The following is a 15,855-nucleotide window of genomic DNA, read 5'->3' on the forward strand; positions in this document are numbered from 1 at the left end:
CTGTCCATCAATTGTTTTTGTGGAATGTCGTGGGGCCTAGCCTAGGCCCTCATTCTCAGAAAGCACACAGAGACGCAAGTAAGAGGAGTAAGGGTACGTTCTCGCATTTCCCTTTTATTAGCGGTGTCTCCTGACTGATGACGCTTGGAAGTGGATGGATGTTTGTTAGTGTAGGGACAGCCCTCTGTGTGGGGGCTGTACTCTGATGTATCCTCAGGCTACTAAAGTCCCCCTGGAAAACCACACCAGACACCACTGTGAGTCTGCTGGTCTCAAGAGTCATCAGCAGGTCAGGGGTAAAAAACTACAAATTGTGCCACCTGCAACAATGCGTTGTCAGTCGAGTTCATAATTGAACCTGATGTGAGGCAGGAACGAGCAGCTCTTGGCGACATACCTGTTGGGATCAGGTCCAGTGTACAGTGTGAGGCAGGGCTTTAAGTGGGATGAAAAAACTGGGGGGGGGTTTCTCAAAGGGGCGTGGCAAATGTAATTAGGGGTGTGGCTTACAAACTTAAGCTAAAAATCTGTACTTAGCATAGTATGCCGCCTGACTTGTATTCTGCTATTTCGTCACTGCATCCAGATATATGATACAACAAGTAGCACCATACCTACAACAAGTCAGGACCATTGGCTTTGTCAATAACTGTTAGTTGCATAAGATAAATAAGCAGCAACTATGACTTGTATGTAATTTTGAAAAAGCTTTGACTTAAAGCCCTGGTGACACGAAGACGATGTTGCTGCTCCTAAGTTTCAATAAGAGAAGGGAAATCCAGAGAGAAAATGACTCTCTTTAAAGGATTTCCCTTCCCCTACAGGACTCACCTGTCATGACGTCATGCCGTAACTTCTCCACTAGTGAGAAGTGAGCAGTGTGCCTGCTATCACTGCAGTCTGGAAAAAACACAGACCTGCCTGTGCCAGGGCACAAAACAGAGACCTATTTCGAGTCCCCCTTAAAAAAACTGCGGTTCTCAGACCTGGTGAGACCCGGCCCACTTCTTTGAGGGTTTCATCCCTAATGCTTGGGGCAGTTCCTGGTTAGTATTTCAAATTCAAAACAATGTATCAGGAGCATTGCTGGTGTCATATGGAGTTCATTGTGAAACATATTTTTTTTTGTGCTGTGTCAATCTCAGACAGTTTCAGAGGGACTGGAAACCTGTCAACAACCTTCTGAAGTCTTTCCCTGGGCCACCTCTGACATTAGTATTAATCAGTGAAGAAGTGCAGAGTAACCTTTCAGAGATGGAGACTCATTGGACCTGTCACCAATGGCTGTGTATATGTTTTCTGTACGCTGCCTTGTTGCTCGTGGAACACTGAGAAGCAGGTAAGTCATGGTGGAGGTGTGGAAGCGGATTATAGAAAATCCACTGGTGCAGGGGCTACCCTTCGTCCCCGGGTTCTTAACAAATAAGGAGGAATTGACACTGAAGTGAAGTACAAACCAAAGGTAATTTATTAGCATTCATGAATGGGGGCTCATCCGTCAAGCACAATAGAGATATTCAAGAAGAAAGCACACTGAACGATGGTTACATGAGTTTTTATAGCAAAAGATCACAAACAAGGTACGCCCAGAGTTAAATAGAATTTTTGGAAAAACACACGAATGAGGTAACGGTAAGAATTGACAGCCTTGGTGTCTTGTGTAATTGTCGCTTCCTAAGGCTGCACAACATGCTATCTGAGTAAACAGTACTAGAGGCTTAACCATTGTCTGAAAAACCCTGAACAGACGCCAGCTGTTCATTTGCACTGACTCTGCATGTCTACACAGCCTACAATGCCCAGATCTAGATTCTTTGCTCATGTTTATACAGACTGAGAGGGAGGGGTCCCAGCGTGAGTGTGTTATAATATAAACAATTCAAAAAATATTTACACAGACAATGAATGCATCTACATTGTTTTATTCACAATGGGACTGGGTATACTAAATATACTTGACAACTGACCAATATTATAAACGGTTGTACAGTGCCCCAGGGGGGGAGGGGGGGGGGGGGTGATCAGGTGAGGATAGTGTGATGGAAGGGAATTAGTGACAGTAAAATCAGCCAATTAACAAAACTGTATTGACGAGTTAATTTCTATATACAAAACAAAGGACCGTTGGTTCGAAGCATAAATCAAAACATATCATACTTCACATAATACAATAAATGTAAAGATAGTGGCGTGAGGTTGACGACCAAACAGGTTATTGTCGACGTTTCGACCCTCAAAGGTTCGCAGGGATTAGTGGTGCCCTTGCTGTGGGGTCTTCATCAGGACACAATGCGGGGCAGGCAACCTGATTAATATATATATAAAATAAAGGAGAGTTATATTCGTTGATAATGGGATATGCCTCATATTGTATAATCAAGACCAATTAAAGCACACACAACTACAACCGAGGGTATACCGTTAAGGTTATAGCTCGTGTTGTGAATCCTTGACTAGGCAGACGTTACCATTTGGTACTTCATAAGTGCGGAAAATATGAGATTGGTAGGGACTGTGGTTTAGGAAGTTATTCAATTATCGAAAACGTCATAGTACTGTATGAAAAATCAATGTACACTAGATTGGTTATATAGAGCGGTTGGAGCTGTGAACTGGCCCGGGGGCGTTGACTCTGGCAACATCTAAAACAAGATAATGATCCTCTCACTATCAATCAATAGGGAATTGCATCATTATCCATTAACGCAGTTTACCTTAGTTGGCAGGTAGATTGGCACAAGGTCTAAGAATGTGGTTATCACAGGGATCACTCCACGGTGTCTGTAATAGAACACGAAGAGCAGGTGATACATGAGCTTGTTTGGCTGTGGCAACAAATTAAGAGCAAAGATATAGAACGGGCTTACCCAGTTGATAAACTGGGTAAACGAACAGAGGACGTGGGTCCTACAGAGGTAGACGTAACTACCAAACTTTCTCGGATTCATCATATAGCTCTGAGGGCGAACAAGATCAAGCCGGCCCTAGTCATTTTTACAATCATCAAGACTACGGCTACCAACAACACCAATACAACCCCTTTTTAGGACAACGTCAAGGACCATGGCACCCTCCTCGCGGCAGAGGCAACAACTGGCCACGGGGCCAGCAATGTGGCCCCCAACAGAACACGAGCAACTGGGACGGAGGACGTGGACAACCCCAGAAGCAAGTACACTTCCAACCGGAACAACATGGCAAGAGGGTAACCCGCAACAAAACCTACCGGTGGTAGATACAACAGAGGCCCTTAGTCCGATTGTTAATATATCTCAACAAAATCTGAGCAACGATGAACTTAAAGTATTGAGCAAAGGGTTATCTTACGTTCCAACGAACAAACCGGATAATTTCACTGTTCAAACTGAACTCTTCAAATTCTTCTGTAAAATCCGTCTCAGATACTTTTTTCGTAATGCGGGACCTCAACCTAATTCATCGTTAACAGGTTTGAGAATACCCTCTACCTTTGTCCCCTACGCAAGCACAATGTCACACAAAATCTTAGCTTATGAAGCGGTGGTCTGGAGAGATGTGCAACAACTTCTACATGACAAATCATACACCAGGTACAACACAAGTAAAATGGAAAAGGCGGCACTGCAATCACTTGCCCGGAACAATCAAGTTGTGATTAAGCCTGCGGACAAGGGCGGGGCAATTGTTGTCCAAGATGTATCCACCTATGAATCTGAAACTCTCCGCCAATTGAATGACGGTGCGAGTTACCAACAACTGCAGTCCGATCCTTCCAAAGCCATTGCCCTTGAAATTTTGGAGTTAACACAAGTTGGCCTTGACCAGGGTTCCTATCTGAGAATGAGTTTCATTTTCTAAATCAAAAACACCCTCGACTGGCCACTATTTACACCATACCTAAAATCCACAAAAGTATGGTGGACCCACCAGGTCGTCCTATTGTTTCTGGATGTGGCTCCATCCTCGAGCCTCTAGGCAAATACATTGATTTTTACCTTAAACCCTTGGCTGAGTCTACTCCATCCTACCTACGTGATACTATGCACACAATTAACATCATTGAAAATTCATCCTTCGACCCTCAACACCAAAGACTAGCTACATGCGATGTGGTATCATTATACACCTGCATCCCACAACAAGAAGCTCTAATGGTGATAACACGATGCCTGCAATGACGACCTGCCCCAGTACAAGTTCCATCGGAATTCATTGTGGCTTTGTTGAGAATAGCCATGACCAAGAACTTTTTTCTATTCAAAAACAAATTCTATCTTCAGACATCTGGAGTAGCAATGGGGGCTACATTTGCTCCTGATGTGACGATTCTCTACATGGCGGCCTTCGAGGAAGACACTGTCCTAAATCAAGTTAATCCATTCAGAGACCACCTTGGTCTCTGGATGCGATACATTGATGATATTCTTCTAATTCGGAACGGCGATTTAGAGGGACTATCCTCTTTTTTCACATGGCTCAATCATCAATCTGCATATCTCAAATTCACGATCCAATCAGACAATCAGACCATAAATTTTCTGGACATTACCATCTATGAGCAATCAGGAATACTACTCACTACACTTTACCGCAAACCGGCTGAAAGAAACTCGTTGTTACAATACAACAGTCACCATCCACGAGCTCTCCGCGACAATCTGCCTTTCGGGCAATTCCTACGAATTCGGAGGAATTGCTCCAACAAAGACCATTACTTTATAGAATCTGAGGATCTTGCCAACCGACTACAACAACGAGGATATCCCAGACGCCTGGTCAAGAAATCAAGGAAACGTGCCTGGTTCTACCCACAAGAGGAATTACTCGCGCCCAAGGACAAGAGTGACCAACAAGAAAATAGGATTGTTTGCGTAACCACATTTAACACCAAAAGTAACAAGATCAAACGCATCATCAGTCATCATTGGCAATAAATATCGGATGATGTCAACCAGTCTGAGACACCATTACATGCTTTTAAAAAAGCCAAAAGCGTCAAAAACTATGTGGTACGGTCACTCCTACCAACTCCTGATGAACCCACTATTACCTCATTATGGGATTTGCCCCCTGTGGTCGGCCATTTCAAATGTGGCCACTGTAAGGCTTGTGACACTGCAATCCAAACAAAGGAATTTCAACATCGCCAACATAAAATCCGGCTAAAGACACACAGCAACTGTAATTCTTCCAACATTATCTACGCAATAATATGCCCGTGTCAAATGATCTACATTGGCCAAACACAACAAAAAGCCAAAGCAAGAATTCTTCAGCACATGAGTAGGATCAGATGTGAGGTCCAGGGCGCACCCCTAGTAGACCATTTCAAATTGGCAGCACAGCCCCCAGAGAGCCTTCGATGGGTGGTAATAGAAAAAGCAGTTTTGGGACCCCGGGGTGGCAACATCACAAGTATCCTAAATACACGCGAATTGAAGTGGATGTTCTTCTTTGACTCCATTGAGACAGGCCTCAACGAACATGATAGCTCTTTTTCACAACTAGCAACCTTGCCTTGAATCCCTCTCGATATGAACACGTAGCATACACTGTGTTTAAATTGGCCTATACCCTCATGAGAGAGGTACGCCATACCATCTACAATTCTGTGAAAATGCCATTATGACCATCAACTGAATTGGCCTATACCCTATTGTGAGAGGTACGCCATAAAGACAGTTTAACATTAATGTTGTTTCATTTATCATCATATAATACAGCCATCGGAATTATTGACATTGTACATTATGGCCTTACCATCATTTGATAGGTACGCCACATTCATGTTCTAACCACCCTCAAAGGCAATGGTCCTTGCTGATTAATATAATACCAAATGTTCACATTATTCGTGATTCAACATGATTGGGTTTTCTTTTATAATTTGTGACTATTGTTGCATTGTGTACAATCATGATAATGAGCATCGAGTATGTATTTTAGGTGCCAAGCTAACAATTATCAATGTCTGTTGTTGAAATACTAACCACAATCTAAATGTCATGTTTGTATCAATACCATCAATATTACTAACATTGATGACAATCGAGAACCTTGACTTGTAACTAGCAGCACGGGGTCTGTCTTTCACCTCTACATGCTAGTCCCGAATCACGTGATATGGTTACCATAGTAATATTAGAATCAGGAAACTCGGCTCGCCATTGAGATCACGAGCGGCGTTCTCTGCCAGATATAATCGGCGGTGGGTAAGTTTGCCTCCGTTACTTTTTGAACTTAGGCTTCTCGTGACAACGGACGGTACAAATGATCCCCCCACATATTGTCCCACAGATACAACGGAGTCATTATACCTGCGGACCCAATTTCCGAGATACCTCAACTTTGGGTAAGTCGTTAACAATGCCGTGCATGTCCTGCCCCTTTTTGTGACAGCATCTGAGAATGACTGGTTCCCTATGTTCGTTCACAGATATTACTGAACAACCTACTCAGAACTATACTGTTGAACTTGTGCCATACCAATTTATCAACTGGGTAAGCCTGTTCTATATATTTGCTCTTAATTTGTTGCCACAGCCAAACAAGCTCATGTATCACCTGCTCTTCGTGTTCTATTACAGACACTGCGGAGTGATCCCCTGTGATAACCACATTCTTAGACCTTGTGCCAATCTATCTGCCAACTAAGGTAAACTGTGATAATTGATAATGACGCAATTCCCTATTGATTGATAGTGAGAGGATCATTATCTTTTTTTAGATGTTGCCAGAGTCACCGCCCCCGGCCCAGCTCACAGCTCCAACCGCTCTATATAACCAATCTAGTGTACGTTGATTTTTCATTCAGTACTATGATGTTTTCGATAATTGAATAACTTCCTAACCCACAGTCCCTACCAATCTCATATTTTCCTCACTTATGAAGTACCAAATGGTAACGTCTGCCTAGTCAAGGATTCACAACACGAGCTATAACCTTAACGGTATACCCTCGGTTGTAGTTGTGTGTGCTTTAATTGGTCTTGATTATACAATATGAGGCATATCCCATTATCAACGAATAAAACTCTCCTTTATTTTATATATATATTAATCAGGTTGCCTGCCTCGCATTTTGTCCTGATGAAGACCCCACAGCAAGGGCACCACTAATCCCTGCGAACTTTTGAGGGTCGAAACGTCGACAATAACCTGTTTGGTCGTCAACTTCACGCCACTATCTTTACATTTATTGTATTATGTGAAGTATGATATGTTTTGATTTATGCTTCGAACCAACGGTCCTTTGTTTTGTATATAGAAATTAACTCGTCAATACAGTTTTGTTAATTGGCTGATTTTACTGTCACTAATTCCCTTCCATCACACTATCCTCACCTGATCACCTCCCCCTCCCCGCCTGGGGCACTGTACAACCGTTTATAATATTGATGAGATGTCAAGTATATTTAGTATACCCAGTCCCATTGTGAATAAAACAATGTGGATGCATTCATTGTCTGTGTAAATATTTTTTGAATTGTTTATATTATAACACACTCACGCTTGGACCCCTCCGTCTCAGTACTTATTGAACCCAGGTCAGGGATGAATACACAGCAGCTACTACCAATAATGTGACATGCTCCACCACAATCAGCTAACACTACATCTAGGACCATCCTATTTTGCAATGACAATTCAAGTAATTTGAAGCTTTTCCATAATATTTCCAAGAGCCATTGCTGTCTGATTAGTTAGTGCTTCTACTTCTCAGGTAAGACGTCTAACTATTTAGGGCTGCACCAACAAAGAAAAAGAATCCCAAGTTAAAATCAACATATTCCTGTAATGCTGCATCAGTTTGATCTACTTCATCATTATTTATAGTTCTTTTAAAGCTATAAAAAAAATGTAATTAAATAGTTTTTGGTCTTTGTGATAAGACGCAGGAGCTCAGAACAGAGGAGGAAGCAAAAAGGGCACGTAACATATGGCGGACCAACTGACTGGTAGATGATAATAACCTTTGTTTCCACAAATGAAGTTAGTGTTTTGGGAAGATAAAAAACTGCTATTGTTCGTTCCAGTGATATTCAACACTATAATACAGTCACTTTTCCCCACAGGAATACTGCCAATACGGCTCACACAAAGATCTGTTCGGGCTCTGGTTACAGCTATAACAGGAGGTCCATTACCTTAGGCTGTTCGAGTGTTAGGAAAAACGTATCTTGTGGAGGAATTTCCTGTGCGATACTCCTCTATTTCCCATACAGTTCCCTTGGCCTGCGGGAGGCCTTCATCATCGGGGGAACAAACCTTATTTAGCTGGGCACTGAGTCTTCCAACATCAGCTAGAGTAATATTACTGATTGTAGATGCCCACAAAAGTGCGAACCAGGCTCCACAAGAGCCCTTATGTGAGAATTTCAGGGGAATGAGAGGCGTTCCTCCCTCTTTCTGATAAGCTGCATCATTCCACATACCCAGCATTTGGTAGTTTTCGTAGCGTTATGAGTATGATGTAACATGTGTATGAAAGTGTTATTGAGGAAGGACATTCAATGTTTTTTTCATGATAGGGAAGCGTGAAGTAATAATGTTTCATGGGGGCAGGAGTAGTAGTGGGCAATACGTTTCGAGCCAGAATTACTTTCTCCATTGTCCAAAAAACTGCTGCCAATATAATCAATAATATGATCAGAGTCACCATACACAGAGTCTTGACATTGCTTCGCAACTTAGATCCCAATCTCTGCATTTCTCCTTCTCGGTATCAATACAACCACAGGTCGGAGAGAGACCCAGGCACCACTGAACACGTATCACAACCTACTCTGAACCTAGTTCAGCGGATTCTGTGATCCTACTGTGTCACAGCCGAACCGTTCCACTAATTGAAACTGGTCCTCCGGTATCTCTATCATAGTGGTAAATCGTACCTTGTTGCCGAAGTGTCTTTGTTCAGAAGAGCAACACTTTTCTGAGTTTGTAAGATGTCTTTCAGATCGTTTCTGCCTTCTGGTTGGAGTACAGTTGCTGGGATTCGTTTGCAATGTGCTGCATTTATCCAGTTGCATCTGTTGGTGACACGGACAGCAGTTCGGGTTGCCAGCAAGACTTGCTCGGAGTTCTTCCAACGAGGTTCCAGATTCTTTGAGGGTTGAATAATTTTCACAATGACAAACTCGCCTGTTTGGAGACCATGAGCCAGACCCTCTGGTTTGTCTGGTATAGCTTTATGCACCTGGGGGTAAATCAGAGATGCCTTTTCAGTCACATTTTTCAGGTAATCACTCAAAATAGGGTACTGTATTTCTTTTATCACATTTGGCCTTGGAGGTTCTCACACATTCATAGGCCTGCCAAAAACTATTTTGTAGGGAGAAAGTCCAATCTTACTATGTGGGATAGAACGAACAGATAACAACGCTAGGGGTAAAGCATCTGGCCAATTAAGGCCCGTTGTTGCCTGTATCTTTGCTGGTTTCAACTTCAATGTGGCATTGTATCTCTCTACTAGACCCGTTGCCTGGGGTAATTAGTAGCTTGAAACTTGTGTTTTACCCCTAAACCCTTCATTAGGTACTCTATTATCTGGCCAGTAAAGTGGGGGCCGTTGTCACTCCATAGGAATCTACAAACCCCAAAACGGGGGAAAAGCTCCTTCAACAGAATTTTAGCTGTTGTCAAAGCTGTGTTATCTTTGGTTGGATAGCTTCTACCCACTTACTAAAGGAACAAACCATTACTAATACATACTTCAAATTATTGCAGGGCTCTAACTTAATATAATCCATTTGGAGTGTTTCAAAGGAAACCTGGGATGGAGAAAATCCACTGGTAGGGGTTAATACTCCCTTCCCAGGGTCATGCAATGTTTGACCAAATATTCAGCTGTTTTCCGAATGTGCTGATTATCCCAAACCTGTTCTAGTTGGGAAATGGTGTTTTTGGCACTGACGTGAGCAGGTCCATGAGCCATAGTCACAAAAGGTAATAAGTAAGCATAGGGTGACTTCCATTTCAACATATCTTTTGACCTCCAACATCCCTCATCATCTAACTCTCCTTCCTTTTTCCATTCTGCCTTTTCTTGTTCCGTAGCTAACTGCTGTATTTCTTTGGTCTCTTTATACATATTTTCCCATCTTTCAGCTTGGGATCGTAGTACATACATCCTACTTGTGTGTATACTTGCAGTATTTCTTGCAACTTTGTCTGCAAAGGCATTTCCTTGTCCCACTTTATCTGTAATTTTCTTGTGGCACTACATTTGATAATGGCTACACTCTTTGGCATGTCAAGACAGTAAGAAGACTATTTACCAATTCACCATGCTGTATTTTAGAACCATGGATGGTTAGGAATCCCCGTTCCTTCCAAAGCTTGCCAAAATTGTGTGCCACACCAAATGCATACTGAGTGTCTGTGTAAATGTTCACTGATAACCCTTCACTAAGTTCACAGGCCCTCAGAAGCGCAATGAGTTCAGCTGCTTGGGCAGATTTTTGGGAATAAGGGCTGTTTATACCACAGTTTGTAATGTGGTTATGGCATAGGATGCAGAGGTGATTCCATCGGGAAACATCACTTACAACGCATTTATTACAACGCACTACCATTACAATGCAACCATTACAACGCAAACCATTACAACGCATTGCGCTGGGGGGCGCTCTAGGTTAGGGAATATATTTAATTTACTATCCAACACCTTCCCTACTATCCACGGGGACTGGAGTTGGAATAGTAAATTAAATAAATCACTATCCAGCGCTTAAAAGCACTATGCGTTGTAGTGGTATGCGATGTAAAAACCGCGTTGTAACAGCAGGCGTTGTAATAGCCTGCGTTGTAACGACACCAATCCGGTTCCATCAGGTAATTTCAAGCAAGAACCATCCACTCATAATTCCCCCTCAGGATCTAGCAAAGGTGTATCTTTAAGATCTATTCTTCCCTTAGTTTGTTCTTCTGTTAGGAAAATACAGTTGTGCAAAACATGAGTTTGTTCAGCTGGCAACGGTAACAATGTAGCTGGGTTCAATGTCAAACATCTCTTAAGTGTGATATGAGGTGTGAAAAGTGTAAGTTTGTATCCTGTGAGTCTGGCGCTAGTCAAGTGTTGTGTCTTGGTCTGATTAAGGAGTGTGTAACTCAACACTGTCTCCCAGATTGTGTAATAGAGATGGTGGTGGCAGCAATCGCTCTAAGACAGCCTGGAAGTTTTCTGGCCACTGGGTCTAATACAGCCGAAAAATAAGCACATGGACGATGCTTACTAACATACGGTTGTGTCAAAACCGACAATGCACAACCATCTCTCTCGTGTACATATAATATGAAAGGCTTAGCATAGTCTGGAGTGCATAGCACTGGAGCAGAACAAAGGGGTGCACAAAGCTGCTTATATGCTTTCTGACATTCAGATGTCCATGGTAGAGGAGAGGGAGTGTCTTTAGCAACAAGGGACAAAAAAGATTTGATGATAAGTGAAAAGTTGGCGATCCACAGTCTACAACAGGAAGTAATACCAATAAGTGCCCTGACTTCCTTTTGAGTACTTGGAAAGGGAATTTTTAGGATAGTTTGAATCCTGTCTTTAGTCAGAAGAGTGTGGCATTCCTTAGCCAAGAGGTGACCCAAATAAGTGACCTCAGACAGACAATTTTGCCACTTATTCTAAGAGACTTTATGTCCCGTAACAGTAAGATGATGCAATAGGGAAAGAGTGGCCTCTTTACAATGCTCAACTGTGTCTGCGGCCAGCAAAATGTCATAGACATATTGCACCAATGTAACTCCTGGTGGCAAAAGAAATTCATCCAACTGTCGTTTAAGTGCCTGACTCTAAATGCTAGGGCTTTCAGCATAACCTTGTGGAGCTCTTCAAAATCTAAATCAGCGACCCCTTACTAAAAATCCAAACAAGTATCTACTCTCCTTATTTATAGGAATAGAGAAAAAAGCATTCTTGAGGTCAATAACGGAGAATACAGTGGCTGTAGGTGGAATTAATGTCAAAAAGGTCGTGATATCAGAGACAACAGGATATTGAGGAATCACTATTTTGTTTACTTCTCCTAAATTAATCACGAATCAGTAAATCTTGTCCCCTGTTCCATCGTCCCGTTTTAGGATCGGGAGAATAGGACTATTGCATACATTAGAGGAAACTTCCTCAACAGCTCCTATACGTATTATGTAGTCAATGATAGATATTAGAGCATCCTCACATTCTTTCGATATTTTATATTGCAGGACCCTTGGTAAGGAAGCACCCTCCTGAACTCGTATGTATACTGGGGAAATGTCCATTCTTACCACATCTGTTTCAGCAGTAGCCCAAACACATGGAGGAACATAATCAAGATCCGAACATGAAGAGAAATTATATTGTTTAGACCAGGGGTCTCCAAACCAGTCCTGGAGGGCCGGATCCATGCCAGATTTTTAAAATTACTACATGTATCTCAATGGGGATATCCAAAAAATTTGACATGGATCCGGCCCTCCAGGACCGGTTTGGAGACCCCTGATTTAGACGATATCTTTTTCCCAAAAATGACACGTACTCCAGAAGGGGAACAATGTATAGTAGCATGGAAATATTTCAAAAGATCAAGTCCCATCAAATTACCCGGAGAGTATGGGGGAAGTAAAAAGGGGGCTAAAGCAACAAAATTCTCAACCTTCAAAGGCAATTTTTGGGGCACAGGGCTAGGAGTTGGTGTTCCATCAAACCCTATCGATGTAATTACTTGGCCAGACAACGGTGTCCCAGGGACCTGTTTCTGAGATATCGCACTACGAGTCGCCCCTGTATCCACTAAATATTTCTGATCCTGCCCAAGTATGGTGGCTGTTATATAGGGTCCTGACTGGTCTACAGGTATCTCAACTGGTCCTCCTTGTCCTACGCTGTCCTAGGCAAAATGTGTTGACTCCCAATCTTCCTTAGAATATTGATTATTTCGTTGATCAAAATAATTTTCTGACCTATTTTTCTCTGAAGCTTGTGCTTGTTGTAGCTGCTGTCGGGGAAATGAAGTCCCCCGGCTACCATTAACTTGCCCCCTTCCTCTCCTACCAGCAGCTACAACAGGACATTCGGTACGCCAATGTCCTCTCTCCTTACAATAAGCATATTGATCTGTCCCAAGTGGAGTTTGTCTATTCAGTGGCCCTACTGGAGGTGTTTGTCTGAAATTCTGACCATAGGTTTGACCACGACCTCGACCTTGGGGTCCATGGGCCTGGACCATCATTACTTTAGTTTTCAATTCTTTCATTTGCCTTCTTTCCGTTTTTGCTCAGTGGTCACCTGATTCTGAAAATACTGTGCCACATCTAATATCGTATTCGGGGTTACCGAAGCCCAGGTACTCTCAGAATTATTTAAGCGAACTGATACCTCGGGAAGTAAGTTTCCCACAAATCAATCTACAAATAAATGTGCACCCGTAGGTGTAGAAGTACCTTGCCCACTAAAATCGTGGAACCTTTCCTCAAAGCGAGTAAAATATCAGGGACGGCCTTTCCCTGTTTTTGTTTACAAGCAGTGAGAAGTGCCCAGTCTGTTTTCCTTGCTGGAACCATCGTTTTTATATAAGTAAGTGTGTTACTAGGAAGATCCAGTATGAGCTGGCTAGGTTTCTGACCAGGGTTCCTATCTCTGTCGGCTGCTATAATGGCAGCCTAATCTCCTCCTAAATCAGCAGCATGATCCTGTTTCCGAGTGTGTCGCCACATATCCGGTGGCAGGATCATACCAAAAAACATATCAATATTAATTAAGGTCATAACACAGGAATCAATGGCCCCTGTACATCATCATAAAATCCTCCAGGATTGTTCTGTATGTCTGGGAAAGAGGCTTTTAAAGTGAGTACATCCGTCCTTTTCCAAGGCGTATATATCCAATTGTACAAAAAATGGGCTCTAGCATTGGGACTATTAGGGTCATCATTATTTATTTTCATATCCTCTTCCAGGAATGAACTGAAGCACAGCTTCCTTCATAGGTCTTATTCGAGGAGAGGAAGAAAGTTCATTACAATATTCAATTATTGATGCTATGGCAATGTTAACTCTAGTTACAGGGAAGGCTCCTATCTGACACTGTCGATTATTAGCTCTAACTTCAGCTGGACCATTCTGTCCTGTTTTCATCTTACTTACTTTGGACCATAAGCTGATGAGAAAGCTTATTTACCAGACAAAGAACCTCGCCCTCTGAAAAATCCTGAATTTGATCTATAATTTCTTCTACCTCCATTTCTAAATCACTTAACCACTTCTAGACTATCAACCTTATTGCGTCCTGACGAAACTGACGTATAGTAGAATGAAAATTTGAGGGGTCAAGACAGATACAGAAAGTACAGGATCATCAGTCATTTCAGGTGCAGTGGCCTGGGATGAGGGCACAGTGTCCTGGGAAGGGAGGGGTAAGGATGTACCAGTACTGGTTGGAAAATAGGGAGCTGGACAACCGCGGGCAGAGGTGGAGCCGGAGGTACAGGGGGAATGACATTTGGAGGTCATGGGGGAAGAGGTGTTAAAGGTATATATGGGGGTGGGGGTGGGGGTTGTTCAGTCAATAATCCATCAATATCTGAATCCACATCTTCTTGGTGGATTTGTGCTTTTACCGTCGGCCTGACTATATATTCCTTAGATATTAGTAATCTATGCTCTCGATCTAAACATTCCTTCTTCTACTGAACTTCCTTATCCTTCAATTCCTTATACTTCTGATACTCAAGGCAGAGAAGGGTGCCTTGAGCTACCTCCACATATGCAAACTGTCAAACATAGCTGGCCTAACTTTCTTTGAAAATAGTAGTTTCTCTAAATACTCAAGTTTGTGAGGGTCCATTGTTCCCTCTAATTGGCATTGCAACTGGGGATCCCCTTTTGTATATTTGTTCCACAATGCATTATACATGATGGGACAAATACCATATTTGATGTACATCTCAACATTCGGCGCACCTTCTGGTGGCGCCGGCTGACTTGCTTCCAAAATGCTCTGCTTATCGCAGCAGCAGCACTAGAATATTCCCTCATAGCCTACATGCTTTACATATTAAGACATAGTTCATTCCATTTTCTTAGACCTTCAAAGCACAACAAATACACTTTCCTTGGTTGAACTTTTAATTATTTATTTCTTTTTTATCATCACTTTTCATCTTTTTCTTTCAGCTTATTATATTCTTTTTTTGTTTTTTGTGAATATGACATAAAAAAATCTTTTTTAAATATATAAATTATCACCATTCTATAAAGTATATCAATTTAACCACAACAAATTTTGTTTAACACAAACTAAATTGATTTTCAAAAAAAGAGAAACATGTGACACCATGGTTACACAACACCATAAATACTGTCATACTACACTCACACAAAATCATACACTTTCACACCAGCCAATTACAACCAGTATATGTACATAACAAGGTATGCTGTATGGCACAGAGAGAGACTGCCAAAATGAGAACCACAGAGTGTTTTGTCGGGTTCCACGCCAGGTCGATGCGCGTTTCGGTGGATTATAGTATATTGCAACCACCTTCCTCAGGACCTAAGCAGATACACACTCTTCATTTATAAGAACCAGGGCATAAGCTAAAAAGAAATTTTTAATGGATCCATGTGTAGACTTTAGTTATTGGATTAAATGCCGTCACCCAATAGGGTCATCCAAAAAGTAATCAGCTGTTATCCTCAATTCTTTTGAAACTGTTATGAGGTTGGAATTACATTAACAGGTATCATCTTCAGGGGCAGGCAAAAATTCACGGTATCAAATTCTCCAATTATTTTCTCATATATTGTCCAAACTTCGTTTTCTTGTACCCATGTAAGAATTGCTCACGGTTTCTGGCACCAGTATGTAAATAGCCTATTGTTCCT

Source organism: Lissotriton vulgaris, chromosome 3_1 (assembly GCF_964263255.1).
Source record: "Lissotriton vulgaris chromosome 3_1, aLisVul1.2, whole genome shotgun sequence".
NCBI classification, from domain to species: domain Eukaryota; kingdom Metazoa; phylum Chordata; class Amphibia; order Caudata; family Salamandridae; genus Lissotriton; species Lissotriton vulgaris.